A 17075-nucleotide genomic window follows, 5' to 3' on the forward strand; every position below is an offset into this window, starting at 1 on the left:
ATGTTAATTGATTAATTTAGTTTAATTTATTTATTAAATGTTTATTATGTTTTTTATTTCTTTAAATCAAATCTTATATTTTTTATTTTTAATTAATTTTGAATATGTTAGAGAACTTATTTTACTGGATATTTGTTAAAATAATATTAGATAAATTTTTTAAATGTTTGATTTTTAAAGTTAATTATTCTGAAATGTGAAATAATTGTTATTATTGTTTTTATCTTTTTATTTCATAATAAAAATATTTACAATTGAAATAGATTTGTTATTGAAATATTTTTATTTTTTAACAAAGGCCACACCTACTACTCCCTAGGCGAGTGAGCCACACTCTTGCACCACTGAACGTCAAAAGGGAGGCTAACTTTGGCAACACGATGTAGCTCAGGGACTTTGTCTTTGACAATTCCCTGATTACTGCATTCGTGGAGTATTGATGTCCGTAGATCTACACTTTCCACTTGACTTGGGGTGAGTGCACCATTACCCTACAATATGTTGCATACCACCTTAGGTTACAAATTCACAGAGAGCCAGTGGGTGGGTGCTAGCATGATTTTCATAGATGGTCCCAGCACCCGACCTGTGAGTGGATAGATGAGCCCCTTAGTGCCAGGCATCTTCATGCTCAACAGCAGAGAGTGCAAAGAAATGAGTCATTCTCTATCAAGATTACGTGGTTGAGGGACCGAGTACGGCATATTCCAACTACTATAGATGCAACCACCCTTCGACATTACAGTAGGTGTTACATCTTGTTGCTGATTGGGAATTGTCTGATGACAGAAAAATTAAACAATCAGGTCCATATCAAGTGGCTGCCCTTATTAGACTGTCTTGGAGATCCATTGTACTTGCCTGGACGTACCACTCTTTATGCTCTGTAGCATATCAATCTACCATAGACATTGCTTGATACACTCTGGTATCGTAGATCTACCATAGATTTCTTTAGTGGTGTCCACCAGAGAGATAGATTCTAATATTTTTGCTAGCCGTGAGGTAACTATTTTCATATGCGATTATTGTAGTTTTTATGTATGTTATTCAAAAGTTTGTTGCATAATTTGAGAGATTATTATTGTTGCATATGTCCATAGGTTGATAGGTTTGGCCCAGTAGAATAGGGACCAGTTTGACCATCAAGCCCTCTGAAGACCTGATCAATATCGATCGGTTCCTGACCACCACAAGATGGACAACTGCTGCAGCCTCTCGTAAGTACATCGCAGGATGGCTGAAATCGGTAAATAATGTGTACCCTTAAGAACTGCATTCATACACTCGGAGAGATTCGTTGTCATGTGCTTAAACATGTGACTGCTATCATAGTGGCATATTTCCTTGTTGAATCTACTGGCCCAGTCTGCCATCTTAAGTGATAAACCTTTCAAAGCATCCATATACCACTCATACCCAGTCTTGCTTGGACTATAGTCTGCCTTCATGAGATATCGCTTTCCCTTGGCAGATTAGAGACATAACATGAAGTTTGCAGCCATGTGCCTAACGCAAAAAGCATGGAACTCTCTAAGAGGCTTCCAACCACTATCATCGACTCTAAGTGAAGCCTTGATCACTTGGGATCTATCAAATATAATCAAAAGTCCTTCTTGTAGTGTCACATGTCGTCTTAAGTTGGTAAGGAAAAACGACCAGGACTCCAAAGTCTCAGACTCAATAATTGCCAATGCCACAGAAAGGATATTACTGTTACCGTCTTGTGCCACTCCAATTAGCAACACACCACCATATTTTCCATACAGGTGTCCAAAATACCTTATCAAATTGGATGCAGTTGCATACCACTAAGTGCCCATCATAGTATGGTACGGCTCTGAAATCAAATATTGTTCAAGACAACAAATATGCAATGTTTGGAGCAACCTCGGTACCTTATTATATGACTCCTCCCAGTTACCTTATTATAACTAAAATAATCATGATAAATAAGAATATACACCACAATTAAACTTGACCTCACCAATATTTGAGATTCTTTTAGAGGGCAACACGGAGACTTCAACGACATCCTACTGCAAATTGCCTGCAATGCACATGGTACTTTAATTAATCTGACTTACCAACTCGGTATTCAACACTTCTACGAATGCTGTAATTCTTTACACCTTGCATTACTGCCTCTCTATTTTTGGATATGTGACCAACTCTAAACTCCACACTATCGTCTATGTTGTAATCGTCCCCACCCATATTGAAAAATGGAGTTTTCTCATACATCACGTCCAGATCAAATGTATGATAGTGACTAGGTACAACTAATAAGATTTGTTATGGGGCCGGCAAAAGATATCAAATTGATGTATCGATCGGAGTCTCTGGTACAAACTTCTCCTTATCATCATCCTCAGAAGAATAACTATAATTACTATCGGCAACATACTCTTCATCGAACTCCTCACCATCCACGTCCATGTCTACTGCTGGACTAGCACAATGCAGTGGTGGTGGTGCAAGAGGTGGATCATCTTGGACAAAATTTAAGTGGCTAGATCCACCTACACCAGCATCACCAACCTCCACAGAAAGCTCCATCACTTGTTCCGCCATGATTCTCCCATGGATACCAGACATGAGGCGCACATGCTTATTGCCATGGAGCCTAAACAGACGAAATTGAAAGACTCCATTTTTCATTGGTACTAGCAACCTATACCCAACTCTTCCAACCTCTTTTATCTCACTAGCATTGATGTTATTTAATATTAGACTCTTTTGCTCAGATAAAGAATTTACTCTCCGAGTGTATAACAGAATAGAATTATCATACTCAAATATCACCACAGTGTCACTGTTTCTCATATGATATTTGGGATACACACTTACAACCACATATCCATTACCACTAGATATTTTTGCTTAATTTTTAGAAGAAAAATGGAGGAGAAGAAGTGAAATATTTGTAAAGAATGGTGTAGATCCTTTTATAGTTGCTCAAAATTTGTTGTACTGTATTTTATTTACAGTGAAAATGACATAACTTTTTGTTTATCTCATTTATAGATAGTGTAAATAAAATAAGTGTGTGTATATCTCATTTACACTGTACAGGGGATACGTGTTGACCATTCTCTCCCATGTATCACGTGTTAAAACATGACACATGCAATGACAAACGCGTCTTATCTCATTTACAGTATTGTTTCACTTGTCTTATACCGCACCTCTCTTAGGGGCTAGTTTGTACTTTTGGTACCCAACTACTAATAACTTCCATCTTTCTTATGGAATGATGGACCTGACCTTGATGGAAATTTCTGCTTTGATTGGCATTGCTCCCTATGGGGAGGATGCATGCTGGACCACTTCATCCCTGATGATTTATTCGACATCAACTTTGACTCGACCTTTATGTCAGGTTTTATTCTAAACAACATTGGTTCTGAGGGTGACCCTGTGACTGACAGTGAACATGTATCTTTCTTACTCTTGTGGATAAATGCTTTTATTTTTGTTCAAAATCAATACAAATCCAAAAAAGTAATTATTTGCCATTAGCTATCATGCTTCACTATAAAAAATATGTCAATCTCCTTTCTCTAATTCTGGATCAATTGTATGAAACACTTTCTTTAATAATTAGTGAGATTCAACGAGGTGAGTCTTCGATCAAACCCTTTGGTCCTCTCTGGGTTATAAACCCATGGTTGAAGGTTGTACTCGAAGCCCAATTCACTGCCTCCTCTTCTGATGTTCCAAAAGCTCAGCTTGATGGTTTCTGAATTTCTTTTCTTTCTTGGTCAAAACCAAAAAGCATGTCATCCATCTACGCTTTTTGTTACTTCATCAGTCTCCTTCTCAACATCGAGACTAATGATTACTCTTCTTTCTACCCAAATCCCTTTACCTGTCGAAAAAGTGTAGTGGAATATCTCCATTCTTTAACTAGCCACAAACCTGAAATCAAGAGACTGTCAATGAACTACGGTCAAAAATCTTAATTCCCCAAATTCTTCATGTGGATCTCCTTCATGAGTCGACCATGGCTCTAAAAAAGAAATTGGTCACCTATTCCCCCACAATATGTGTCAAGGCAGTTTGGTCTTGCACAAGGATTGCCTTTTGCTCCTTCTCTCGACCCTGGAGCACAAATGATCCATTATGAGGTGTCAAGTTTGGAGGAATTTGATCAAATTTTGGACTTTAATTATCACATGGTGACTTCTCAATATCAAACATATGATATTAAGTTTTTCTTTCTCTCAACACCTGTCTTCCCAAGTGGTGGTCGACCTATTACAATTCTTATTATACATCATCTGAACAAGCAGTCTCTAATTTGGTTCATCCTACCGCACAGACTGCTGCTGCATCGAAGAATACTAAAGATGAGCATATCAAAGAAATTCTTAAGTTCAAAAAATATTATAAGGTAAAATGGAATTTCAGGAAGGTAAAGTATGTTTTCAATAAGGCCTTAAGGTATAGGAAAAGAAGAAGGAAACATACTTTTGTAGATAGAAATTTTGAACAACTAATAGACAAAATGAAACACAAAACTTGACTTATTAAGGAAAATAACTAGGAAAAATAAAATAACTAAGGGGACACCAAACTTAATTTCAGAAATTAAGAGAAAATTTTAAATAACTTAAGACTTAATTTTTGAACATTAAAGAATAAGAATAAATAAAAAATAAAAATTAAGAACGTCTAATCTAAGCAATCAAATAACGGGTAGTTGTCAATCACAGTCAATCCCCGGCAACAGTGCCAAAAACTTGGTGTGAAATTCAAAGTCCACAAACTATCCGCAAGTGCATCGGATCGTACCAAGTAATACGTCAGGTGAATGAGGGTCGATCCCACGAGGATTGATGGACTAAGCAACAATAGTCGAATGATTCACTTAATCAGACAAGTAGAAAATGGTGTTTTGGGATTCAAAGTGCATTAAACAATAATTCAAGAGTTCAGAAAGCAAACAGTAGATTCGGTGTAAGAAGTATGTGAGAGAACAATTAAGGTTTCAGATATGTTTATTTTTTTGAATTTATATTTCTTACCAACTATTTTAATCATGCAAGATTCATTCATGGCAAACTATAATTGACTAAATTCTAATTCCTTAGTGATTTAGTCTCCTCTAACCTAATCAACCGCCAATTCCTTGGTCACTTAATATAGATTAAAGGGTTAGGTTCAATTCTAGTTTATTAGCCACAAAAATCCTAATTACCCAAATATAAGAAGATTATATGTCACGTATCCCGTTAAGTCCAAGAAATTAGTGGTTTAGGAGGATTTTACTTTCAAGTTAATATTCAAGTGAGATAACTTTTCCAAGAATTTATATAAAATAAGAGTTATTTTCTAATACACTCATATTCATAAGATGAAGAACGAAAGTAATCCTTGACATTAAATCAATACATTAATTAGAATAGAGTGGCAATAGTATCAATCCATAGAATAAACAGAACTCCAAACCTTAACCAACGAGATTTAGTTGCTCATGACTCAAAGAAAAGTTAGGGTTCAAAAATGTGTGAAAATTAGAATGAGGTAAAAGAGAAGAGAGTTCGAAGGGCTAAATCTTTACCTTTTTATATCTAACCTAATTTTGATTTGAAAATAAAACAGAATAATAAATTCTAGGCCTAAAAGATTGTGTTTGTAAATAAAAATAACTAAAACAAAATAAAATATAATAATTAGAACCCAAATCTAACTAATGAAGCCCCTTTAGTTGAAGTTGGATCTGTGTCATTGGCGTTAAATGCTAGAATCGGCGTTTAGCGCCTTAGGTGACAGAAAACTTCCTAACGTTGCTGTCTTCCTGGTGCCAAATGCCAGGTTTGGCGTTTAGCACCTGACGAGGCAGAAGCTTATTACGAATCACGAAGCACCTGGCGCTAAACGCTTAGGTCTGCATTTAGCGCCAGCTTGACAGAATGGTCACACACATTCCAAAGCTCTTGGGCGCTAAACGCTAGATGTGGCATTTAGCGCTAGCTTAGCAGATTCAAAATTCTTCTCTTTTTTTGCATTCGAACTCTGCCAAACCGACCCAAACTTTACCTGAAATAATAAAACACTAAAGCGACTTAAAGTAGCATCCAAATAGGCTTCAAACACTAAAATATGAATCAAACTCAATAAATTCATATCTAAAATAATAACAAAATAAAGAAAAGATGCTCATGCATCACATACGTGGCTGTTCGAATGTCCAGCTTTCAACAACTGTTTGACCTCCTCTTTGATTTTTTTTCCATGATTTTAAGCTCAAAACATCTTGGAACTTGCTTGATTAGTCGAACATTCTAAAGGATGGGAAGCTTATGCTCGACAAGCAATCTATCCAACCAAGACATCTCCTTATATTGCCAAGTAAAACAATCTTAGTGTTCCTTCAATACCTTTATTGACTCCCTTTTGAAATCAGGGTCTAGGCATTTACTTACATAGGTAATTCAACCTTCTCCACCAATCTCGACTTCATCGAGATGATCTTGTACTTCAATTTTTTTTTATTGTGCAAATATTTTAAAAATAAATCGAACTTCTCAAACCTTATAGGGTAGAGATCATATATACAATCTAGTGTACGTTCACATGTGCACTCTTTCTTCTTAGCCATATAGGTTGAGAGTCGAGCCCAATGACTTGATATATCTATTAAGTGAATTTTGTGGTCAAGTTATCCTTGGCCTTAGGGACCAACTTCATGCCATGAGCCCCTATATAACAACCTTTGATGAGAGTAGGGTCAAAGTTGCTCATACCAATATCTAGTGGTCGAATACTAGTTTGATACTCTTTGAAGCTGACGTTCATCTGTTCAACATAGCAAGGACTGTCATCAGCTTCGATCTCTTCGATCATTCCATCCTCATCCCAAAGCACCAATTTTCGATGCAGGGTCAAGGGTATTACCCTACTCCATCGATCGAATCTCTTCCCAATAGCATGTAAAAGTCGCTTTTGTAGGTATTACTATAAACATTGTTGATTATCGTTCGACACTTCCTATCTTGACCCTGAATGGGATCAATCCTAAGGCATTCCTAAGGCTGTTGATGACTTACTATTGAATCTAATGACAGCCAAATTTGTTTTTATCAGATCTTCGACTGTCTTTTGGAACAAAGGTAGCATACTTTGAGGAGGTAAATTAATTGCTGCTCTTCTATCAACCAGGATACGATTGATCATAACTCCTTCAACCTTAGCTTTAATATGGAAGGGTCAAAGATGACCTTTGGTGATTTCATTAGGTTTCTTGAACAATCCTTCTTTAATCAATCCATTCTCGACAAACATGCATTCGTCTCTTGGAATGACATCATTATAATCTCCCTCGAAACAATTCTAAAGCTCTCTAGGGTTACCATAGAAGTCGATAGGGAGAATAGACATCGTGGCCACGTATCCAAAAACCAGTTTCTCCAAACATTACATCTAGGTCATCCTTGACTCTAGAGTCAAATGTTTATGTTAATGCTTCCTCCTTTTCTTTCCCTTTGAGAATCGGCTTGGTTAACTAGGTTTCTTTCGACTCATCTTTTGACTCTTGGCTCTTAATCCTCGAAGATGCTTTATCCTCCTTATGTTCTTGCTTTTGACGCAACTTGCCCTCTTTGCTCAACTCTAGATATGGACCCTTTGTGTCGACATAAGAACCTTATGACTGAGCGAAAGTTTTTAGAATGAAGGGAGATCTATCCTAGAAGTTGCATCGAGATCATACTCGACCACTCCCTCTTCTGCATGCCGCTCATCGAGAAGCACCTTTCTTTTGGTTTTCAGTCCAATTTTCAAATCCTACTCTAGGAACGTTGAAATTATAATTCCTCGAGTAGTTTTAAGCATTCTTTTGTATCCATTTATTATTTGACATGTTAGAGGGAGGAACTCTAGCTCAATTTGATATTCCTTAAGGTTTCTGATCGACTATGACAATAGTGCGCATCTGTTATTTGACAAGCACACTAGAAGAGTCTCGACTTTTACCTCCCTACTTTAATTGGGTTTGCCTTAATTCTTCTTGGTAAACCTGCTTTCTACTCTTTTTATAAGAGTCGAAAGTCTTAGTAGCTGATGTGTCGAATAGAGCACTGCATCGAGGGCATATGGCAACATTCCCTGCTTCTTCCCTTTGCCTTAGCAAAAAATTCAACAAAGTCTTATCTTGCTTTTGGATAGATCAGTTTTTTTTGTTTTGAACATATCGAGTTCGAACTGATAATCTTTTTCCATGGGCTCAATAGAGGCTATGTTGATAGAGAAAGTTATTTCCTCTATTTCAGCAAAATTTGACGTGACCTGAAAAGGATCAGAGTCTACTTTCATTTCAGGCTTCTCTGAAAACTTTAGTTGACCTAATAGCCTTTTGTAATAAGTCCCTGAAACATACACAATTATTAGTATAATGCCAAAATGTTTGATGGAATTTATAAAACTTTTTATTTCTAATTTCAAAAACATATGACATTTTCTTCCCTTAAGGGAATACAAGCTATTTATCTTTTAATAACATGTCGAATATTTGTTTAGATTTTGTCAAATCAAAAGAATAGTTTCTTCCTCCCGATAAATGAGTTTCGCCTTTTGCTGGATTAAGATATCGACACACATGTGGAGGTCCAACTTTTTATTCTGCAGCAAAGGTAGATTCATTGTAGGACTCTTCCTCACTCATACAGTCGTCATAATTTACTTTCTTGTTAAAGAAATGTTTTCTTTTATTTGACTCTAGTTTCTCTTTTTATTTATTTAGTTTTTCAATTTGTTGTACTTAGCTAACTGAGCCAAATCCAAAAGTTGCTGGTTTACTAACTTCTTTTGAATATTCAAATTGAGACCATTTATGGCCATCTTGACTACTTCAGGTTCAGAAATAGCAGTAAAACACTTGTTTCTCATATTCTTGAATCGTATTAAGTAGTCATCGATTGACTCTGCTTTTTCTCTCTTCACTATGAACAAATCGAACAATGTTACTTTCATTTCACCTCTAAAGAACTAATCATAAAAATTTCTTTTTAACTGAGCCCAACTATGTATCGAATTGGGTTGCAAGTTTGAAAACCAAGTAAAGGTGTTCTTTGTGAGAGAAGGAGAAAAGTATCTCATTTTCAAATATTCATTACCAGCTATTTCTCCAATTTCGACCATGTACCAAGCCACATGCTCGACAGTCGATTTTCCAATATCAGCTAAAAATTTAGTGAGCGACTTTGGAGTTTTAATTCCTCTAGGGAGTTCACCTTGTAAAACATAATCGAAAAAATGAGATATAAAGTAAAATTGATTTGTCACCGCTATATTTAACCCTGCTCTATTTTAAATTTATTCGACAGCTGGGTTATGCTTTGACTATAGGCTTGAGCAGCATTATTTGCTCTAGCCTCATTCAATACCATATTTGGGTCATCTCCCCTATTTAGCATTATAGGTGGATTATTGACATTCATCTCACCTATGGGTGGTACAAAAGGTCAATTAATTGCTCCTACAATGTCATCGACTCGTCGAGCAACTTGCTCTATTATAGCATTATTATTTTTTATAATAGGATTCAACACTGTAGCCATCTGGTGAGTAAGTATATTGACCTATAAAGTACGGACACTTCGCTGAGTTACCGCGTCCGCGTGTCAGACACATTTCGGACACGACACTCAACGACATTCGTCCGACACACGTGTCTGCTGTGTCCAACTGTGTCTTAATAAAAAATAAAAATTTTTTCTCCGAACACGGCTAGACACACCAAAATACCATCACGTGTCAGCGTGTCTAGTCTTATTCTTAATATATATTCTTAAAGATTAATAAAATACCAAAATATCATTACAATTTATCTAAAAAATAATTTATATTTTATATGGAAGCGTGTCCCCGTGTCATGTAAGATTTTAAAATTCGCGTGTCGGCGTGTTCCATGTCGTGTCGTATCCTATGTCCGTGCATCATAGATATTGACTAAATCATGATCACTATTCTCAATTTGCTGTTTGAATATGACTAAGAATTTGACTGTGTTAGGAGACGATGTTCCAACAGAAATTTGTCTCGACATTTTTGGAAAAATAAAGGTATATGTTTCACCTACCGGCAACCTTGTCATCCCTATGCCTTGTGTCGAAAAGACATTTGGTATTGTTGAGATAGGTTGTGACATAGAAACTGACCCTAAATATGGATGGTTATTCATCAAATATTGACAGCATTGTAATTCACCATATTAGGGTTATAATTAGTTGGTATACCCACTAAGGGGGTAACCTTGTAGTGGTTGTACTCCTATATATCCCATATTGAAATTTTCTAATGGTGGAGAATAATTTGGAGACAACTCATATGGGGTCATGTAGTGGGCACAGTTAATGGGATTTCTTTGTGATAACAGGGTTGATTCTTTTACTTAAAGTGCCTGCTGATGGGACAACCTCTGTCTCGGAGCCTCTCAAATTTGAGACTCGATCATATATTATTAATTTGCCACAGCATAATCGCATACACAACTCGATACATTAGCTTAACCCAGGGTCCCACCAGGCGTGCCAATTTATTTCACTTGATTTTTGGTAACCTAGACAGAGTGTCGAATCAAGCTTGTATCAAGATCTTAGTTCGAGGAGTAAATACGACTCCTCTAAAAAAGAGTGAGCTCGACCCAGGAATTATTTACCATAGGTATCGAAACTGTATATGTCAAAATATTTGTGATAAATTACAAAACAAAAAAATAAATAAAGGAAAGTAAAAACTTGGAAATAAAATGCTCGAAAGAAAAGAATCAAAATAAACAACGTAAAACAGAATAACAAGAAGGAAAAGAAATGAAATAAATAAGAACTGTAACTAAAATAACAAGTAAATTAAAGTTTAAAATAAATGAACGAAATAAATTAAAATATCTGGAAAGGAATAAAAAACAATAAAATGAAATAAAAGAGAGTTAAAATAATGAAAATAAAATGAATAAAAGAAAATTGACTCCAGATACTCACATGCACTTGCACTCCATAGATTTCTTTGGCATTAGCGTGATTTTGGATTTTGTAGAGTTTTGTGTGATGTTGTAGTGTTCAAATTGAAGTCTCCTTTTTTTACTTATGCCTTTCTTTTATTTATAACCGCAATAATAGATTTGTAAAGTGTTTTTCTCTTTCTACGATCTAACTTCCTCCTATTTCTCATGCCACGACACTTCTTTGACCATGCATGAAAAATCTTGACTCCAAAATTTAGCATCCCACGTCTTCTCTTACCTTGGTCTTCAAGCTCCATGTTCCATAAAGTACTTTTGGATAAAGCCTTTATGTAATTATCTCATTTCGATTTTTAGAAGTCATCGACTCAACTCCCTCTATGATAAGTTGAACCCTTGTACTAACGCTCTTATTGAACAAGTCATGTTGTGATACTTCGACCTACATTTTCGTGGAATAATCCACATGCTATGACATTTCAATTTACATATTATTGACTCACCTTTAGATCAAACGATCATGGTTGAGCTATTTGTACTGTCGAATTTTTGTGCTAATAAATATAAACGAGATATACACATTTATTTCATTTACACTGTAAACAAGATAAGTAATATAATGCAAATCGATAAAAATATTCCAAATTATCTATAACCATATTTATTTTTAAAAGAATATTGAATATTCACCTTCTAAAAATATAACATATTATTTATTTATTTTTTTATCCAGCTGATTTTTTAAAAATTCTCTTGAAGTTTCGTGTTAACAAAATACAACAAAAATAAAAAAAATAGATTTTAAAAATGTTTAAAATAAATATTAAATGTCCCTTAACTCCCTTAAACTGGGTGACAGTTGTTGCATTGGGTACGATTTTTTACTGAAGAGTGTTAGAGGTCAACAATTTTATAATTTATAACTATTAATTAATTATCACTAATATTTTTAATAATGTAAGATTATATTCAATAATAAAAAATTATTCATTTTTTTTACTGATTAAGTGCCGACTAAATTAATAAAAATATTAATCTCCAAGACTTTCTCTTATGGCTTCGTACGCACTTGCACACTTGACATTTCTGTTAATAAATTCTAACTTAACATTACTGTTACTCATGATAGTTTACTAGTTAATTAATGGAACCCATTTGTCTATTCGTCAGTGCTAACCAGAGAAAAACAAAACACGGACAAGGGTTTCTTTTGAAAAAAATAAAATAAAATAAAAAATTAACAATAATACCTTGATTAACTATACTGCAAACAGTAAAATATAAATAACTAATAAGAATTTTCATTACAATTATGATTTTATAATAATATTGTTATAGACTGAGTTATTAAACAGATAATGCCGCCACTATAAAAAGTTAGATTCTGTTGTTGGATTGGTGGGAACACTCATATACTTTAGAAATTTACTGTAACTCATCTTTGTCAAAGAATTTATTAGTTCATTGTTGTTTTTAGAACTGAATTTATCTTTTCTATGTGATTTAATTTGTTTATGTATTCATTTAAAATATATATATATTGTTGAGATTAAACACTTATTTAATTTAGAGTTTCTTATTTCGCGAATTTATGTTACTGAAATTGAAAACTTTGATATTTATCCCTTTTTTTTTGTTCAATTGCTTTAATTTCTTTTTGTCTTTATCAGTTGAAAGAAAATGGTACGGTGATTCGTAAATGCTCAGTGTACTTGTTAATTGTTTGTGTTTTCTTATAATTTCAGATTTAAGATTTTTTTTGTTAGAATGAAAATAAAAATAAATATTATAAGTAATGCTATATGATAGAGAATATAAATTATAATTGATAGATAATATATAATTCCGCCTATGTTACATTTGCGGTACATAGCTGGTCTCAAGTCCGAATAAAGGAGGAAGGTTGTGTTAGGTCTTCGGCAACCAACATAAAAATATAGCCGAACCCCCATGACATGAATCAAAGACATTATTGCGCTAAAGCTAGATCGTTGTCCGGAAGCAACGCGCCGTATGGCTCGAGTACGGTGTCAAAGCAAGAGCCGCTGCATCAGTGCCCGGATGTAATGTTAAATGAGCAAGGGTTCTCGTGTTTTCGTGAACGGACGATGGTAAATAAGCTAGTTCACAAAGTAAAAGGTAAAGGTCAAAGCGACAGAAGATTGAGATTTGGGACATAGAACATAGGCACTCTAACAGGAAAGTCCATGGAGGTGGTGGACACCATGACAGGGAGGAAGATTAACATTATGTGCCTACAAGAAACGAAATGGGTTGGTGCAAAGGCTAGGGAGTTGGATACTTCTGGTTTCAAACTTTGGTATACAGGAAAGGTGAAGAATAGGAATGGGGTTGGAATAATTGTGGATAAGCAGTGAAAGAAGGACGTAGTGGATGTCAAGAGGGTGGGAGATCGGATCATCTCTATCAAACTTGTGGTGGAGGGAGGTGCTTTCCATGTGATTAGCGCCTATGCACCGCAAGTGGGTTCGGACGAACAACACAAGATAAGATTTTGGGAGGATCTAGAGAGTTTGGTTTAAGGCATACCTTTGGGAGATAAGATTTTCTTAGGAGGAGATTTAAATGGCCATGTTAGGAGAGAAGTGACTGGGTATGGGAGTATTCACGGAGGCCATGGTTTCGAAGTGATCAATATTGAGGGTAAAACTATTTTGGACTTTTCCTCAACCTTTGATCTTCTCATCGCAAATACATGTTTTAAAAAGAGAGACGAACATCTTATAACCTATAAGAGTGGCATGACAAGCTCTCAAATCGACTTCTTCTTGTTGAGGAGAGCCGACCGGAAATTTTGTATTAACTGTAAAATTATTTCAGGAGAGAGTTTGACAACACAACATAAGGTGCTCGTCATGGATTTTCACGTTGAGCAAAAGTTGAGAAAAAGACATCATACGAAGAACCCAAGGATGAGGTGGTGGCGGATGAAAGGTGAGGAACAAAGAAGCTTCCTAAGAAGGGTAGGAGAAGAGACAAAGTGGGATGGGAATGAAAGCGTGGAAGAGATGTGGAGGAAGATGGCAGAAGTTATTAGAAGAACAGCAAAAGAAAGTTTTGGTGAATCTAAAGGAATAGGACCAAGAGACAAGGAGTTCTGGTGGTGGAATGCAAGTATACAAGAAAAGATAAAGATAAAAAAGGAATGCTTTAAAGAGTGATCTTTATGCCGCAATGCAGATAACTGGAAAAAATATAAGGCGGCTAAGAAAGAGACAAAAGTGGCTGTAAGTGAAGCAAAACAAGAGCATATGAGGGTCTCTACCAGTCTTTAGGCACGAAAGAAGGAGAAAAAGGTATATATAGAATCGTAAAGAGCCGGGAAAGAAGAACGAGAGATTTGGATCAGGTTAAGTGCATAAAGGATAAAGATGGAGAGGTGTTGGCTCAAGAGGAGAAGATTAATGAAAGGTGGTAGAGCTACCTCTACGAGTTATTTAATGAGGGACAGAAGACTCTTCCGAACCTTGGTCAATTATGCACAAGGGAAGAAGATCAAAACTTTGACTACTATCGAAGGATTCGAGACTTCGAGGTAAAAGAGGCTCTAAAGCAGATAAAAAATGGCAGGGCAGTAGGACCTGATAATATTCCGATTGAGGTTTGGAAGGGTCTTGGAGAAAAAGGCATCAACTGGTTAACCAAGTTTTTTAATGAGATTTTAAGGTCAAAGAAGATGCCTGATGAGTGGAGAAAGAGCACATTGATACCTATCTACAAGAATAAGAGGGATATACAAAGTTGCGAAAACTATAGAGGGATTAAACTTATGAGTCATACTATGAAGTTATGGGAAATGGTGATAGAACGGAGGTTGAGAAAAGAGACACAAGTAACAGAGAACCAATTTGGATTTATGCCAGGAAGATCTACCACTGAAGTGATATACCTATTAAGAAGGATGATGGAGAGGTATCGTAGTAATAAAAGGGATCTACATATGGTGTTTATTGATTTGGAAAAAGCGTAAGATAGGGTACCAAGAGAGGTTTTATGGAAGGTTTTAGAAAATAGGAGAGTAAGGATCGCATATATTCGGGCAATTAAAGACATGTATGATGGGGCCACAACTAGTGTGAAGACTCAAGGTGGTGTGACGGAGGAATTCTCTATTGGTATCAGATTACACCAGGGATCATCCTTAAGTCCATACCTTTTCACATTAGTCTTGGAAGTACTCACAGAGCACATCCAAGAGCCTGTGTCATGGTGTATGCTTTTTTCCGATGATATCATCCTTATGGGAGAGTCAAGGGAAGACCTAAATAAGAAGTTGGAGTTATGGAGAGAAGCTTTAGAAGTGTATGGTTTGGCATAAGCCGTAGCAAGACGGAATATATGGAATGTAAGTTCAGTCTGAGAAGAGAAAACCCCAATATAGAGGTGAAGATTGGAGAAAACATCCTAGAAAAAGTTAAAAGTTTTAAGTATCTTACGTGCATCATACAGGATAATGGAGAGATTGAACAGGATGTAAATTATAGGATCCAAGCATGTTGGTCAAAATGGCGGAGTGCATCTGGTTTTATATGCGACAAAAAAGTGCCTTTAAAACTTAAAGGTAAATTCTATAACATCGCTATAAGACCGGCTATGCTGTATGGTACGGAGTGTTGGGCGGCTAAAGGGGAGCACAAACATAAGCTGAGTATGGCAGAGATGAAGATGTTGAGATAGATGAGTGGTCATACGCGATTGGATAAAATAAGGAATGAAGATATAAGGGAGAGAATTGGAGTAGCACCCATTGTGGAAAAGATGGTTAAATCGCGTCTCAGGTGGTTTGGACATGTGAGAAGAAGACCGATAGAACATCCAGTCAGGAGGGTGGATGAGATGGAAGATGGATAAAGGGCGAAAGGCAGAGGAAGACCTAAGAAGACCATCCATGAGGTGGTCAAACGAGATCTACATGTAAACGATCTCTCTGTAGACATGATATATGACAGAGCACAATGGCGTTGTTTGATTCATGTAGCCGACCCCATTTAGTGGGATAAGGTTTTGTTGTTGTTGTTGATATATATATATATATATTAAACCTACTCATAAATAAATAGATTTGGTTATTAATAAATTGAACTTAATTTTTATAAGTTAAACTTAAATTTGAGTTTTTTTTTTATTTAAGAAAAATTTTGATTATAAACACTTAGAATTTATAGCAGCATAATATATCATTAAAAGTGTTTAAGTAGAACGAGTTCAATTGTTTTGATAACTGATTATTTAATTAAATATATATATGTAATAATTATTTTAGTAACTCATTTTTAATATTTATTGAATAACATTTTTAAAGTTTAACAATTAAATCTCCGATACTTGTTCAAATAAATAAACTACTCACTCACCAATGAGTAATAGCTCAAATAGCATAATCTTTCCATACTCAATTAAAAGGTTGCGGATTCGAATCTCTTATCTTTGATAAAAAAAAATAAACTACTCACTTGACTTAAAATATCACGGTATATATTTTGTCACGTAATACACAACAATCAGTTTTCGCATTTTAATTTTTACCAAAACAAAGAAAAATAATTAAATTTGTTTCAAATATTTTTACTTTTATTTATGGCTATATATAATAATTTTATAGAGCAAAATCACAAGTAAAGAATAATAGTTTCAAAACATTCTAATAAACAATATCAATAATAATTAGTTACTACTACTACTACTACTACTACTAATAATAATAATAATAATAATAATAATAATAATAATAATAATACATAGTGAAATTAAATCTTTAAATTAATACTATGAGCATGAAATGCAAGACTGATAGATTGAATTGACGTCATTTTCTACCATTCTATGATGTTCAATTATGTTTCTTCCTCAGCAATAATATAGTAGAATTTCTTTTTCAACTGTCACTTGTTTATCTACCATTATCTATCTATATATTTATCCTTTTTTATCATTAATTTTCAACAAATGCTCTGCCTTAAAATTTAAGAAAACACCGAAAACTGCTCCACCATAAGGGAGAAAGTGCTCTTTAATCTTTTTCATTCTTCATTGTTGTTTTTGTTTTTTTTTTTTTTAATTTGACACAAACTCATGTATAATTGTCTAT

This window comes from Arachis duranensis, chromosome 5 (assembly GCF_000817695.3).
Source record: "Arachis duranensis cultivar V14167 chromosome 5, aradu.V14167.gnm2.J7QH, whole genome shotgun sequence".
Taxonomy (NCBI): domain Eukaryota; kingdom Viridiplantae; phylum Streptophyta; class Magnoliopsida; order Fabales; family Fabaceae; genus Arachis; species Arachis duranensis.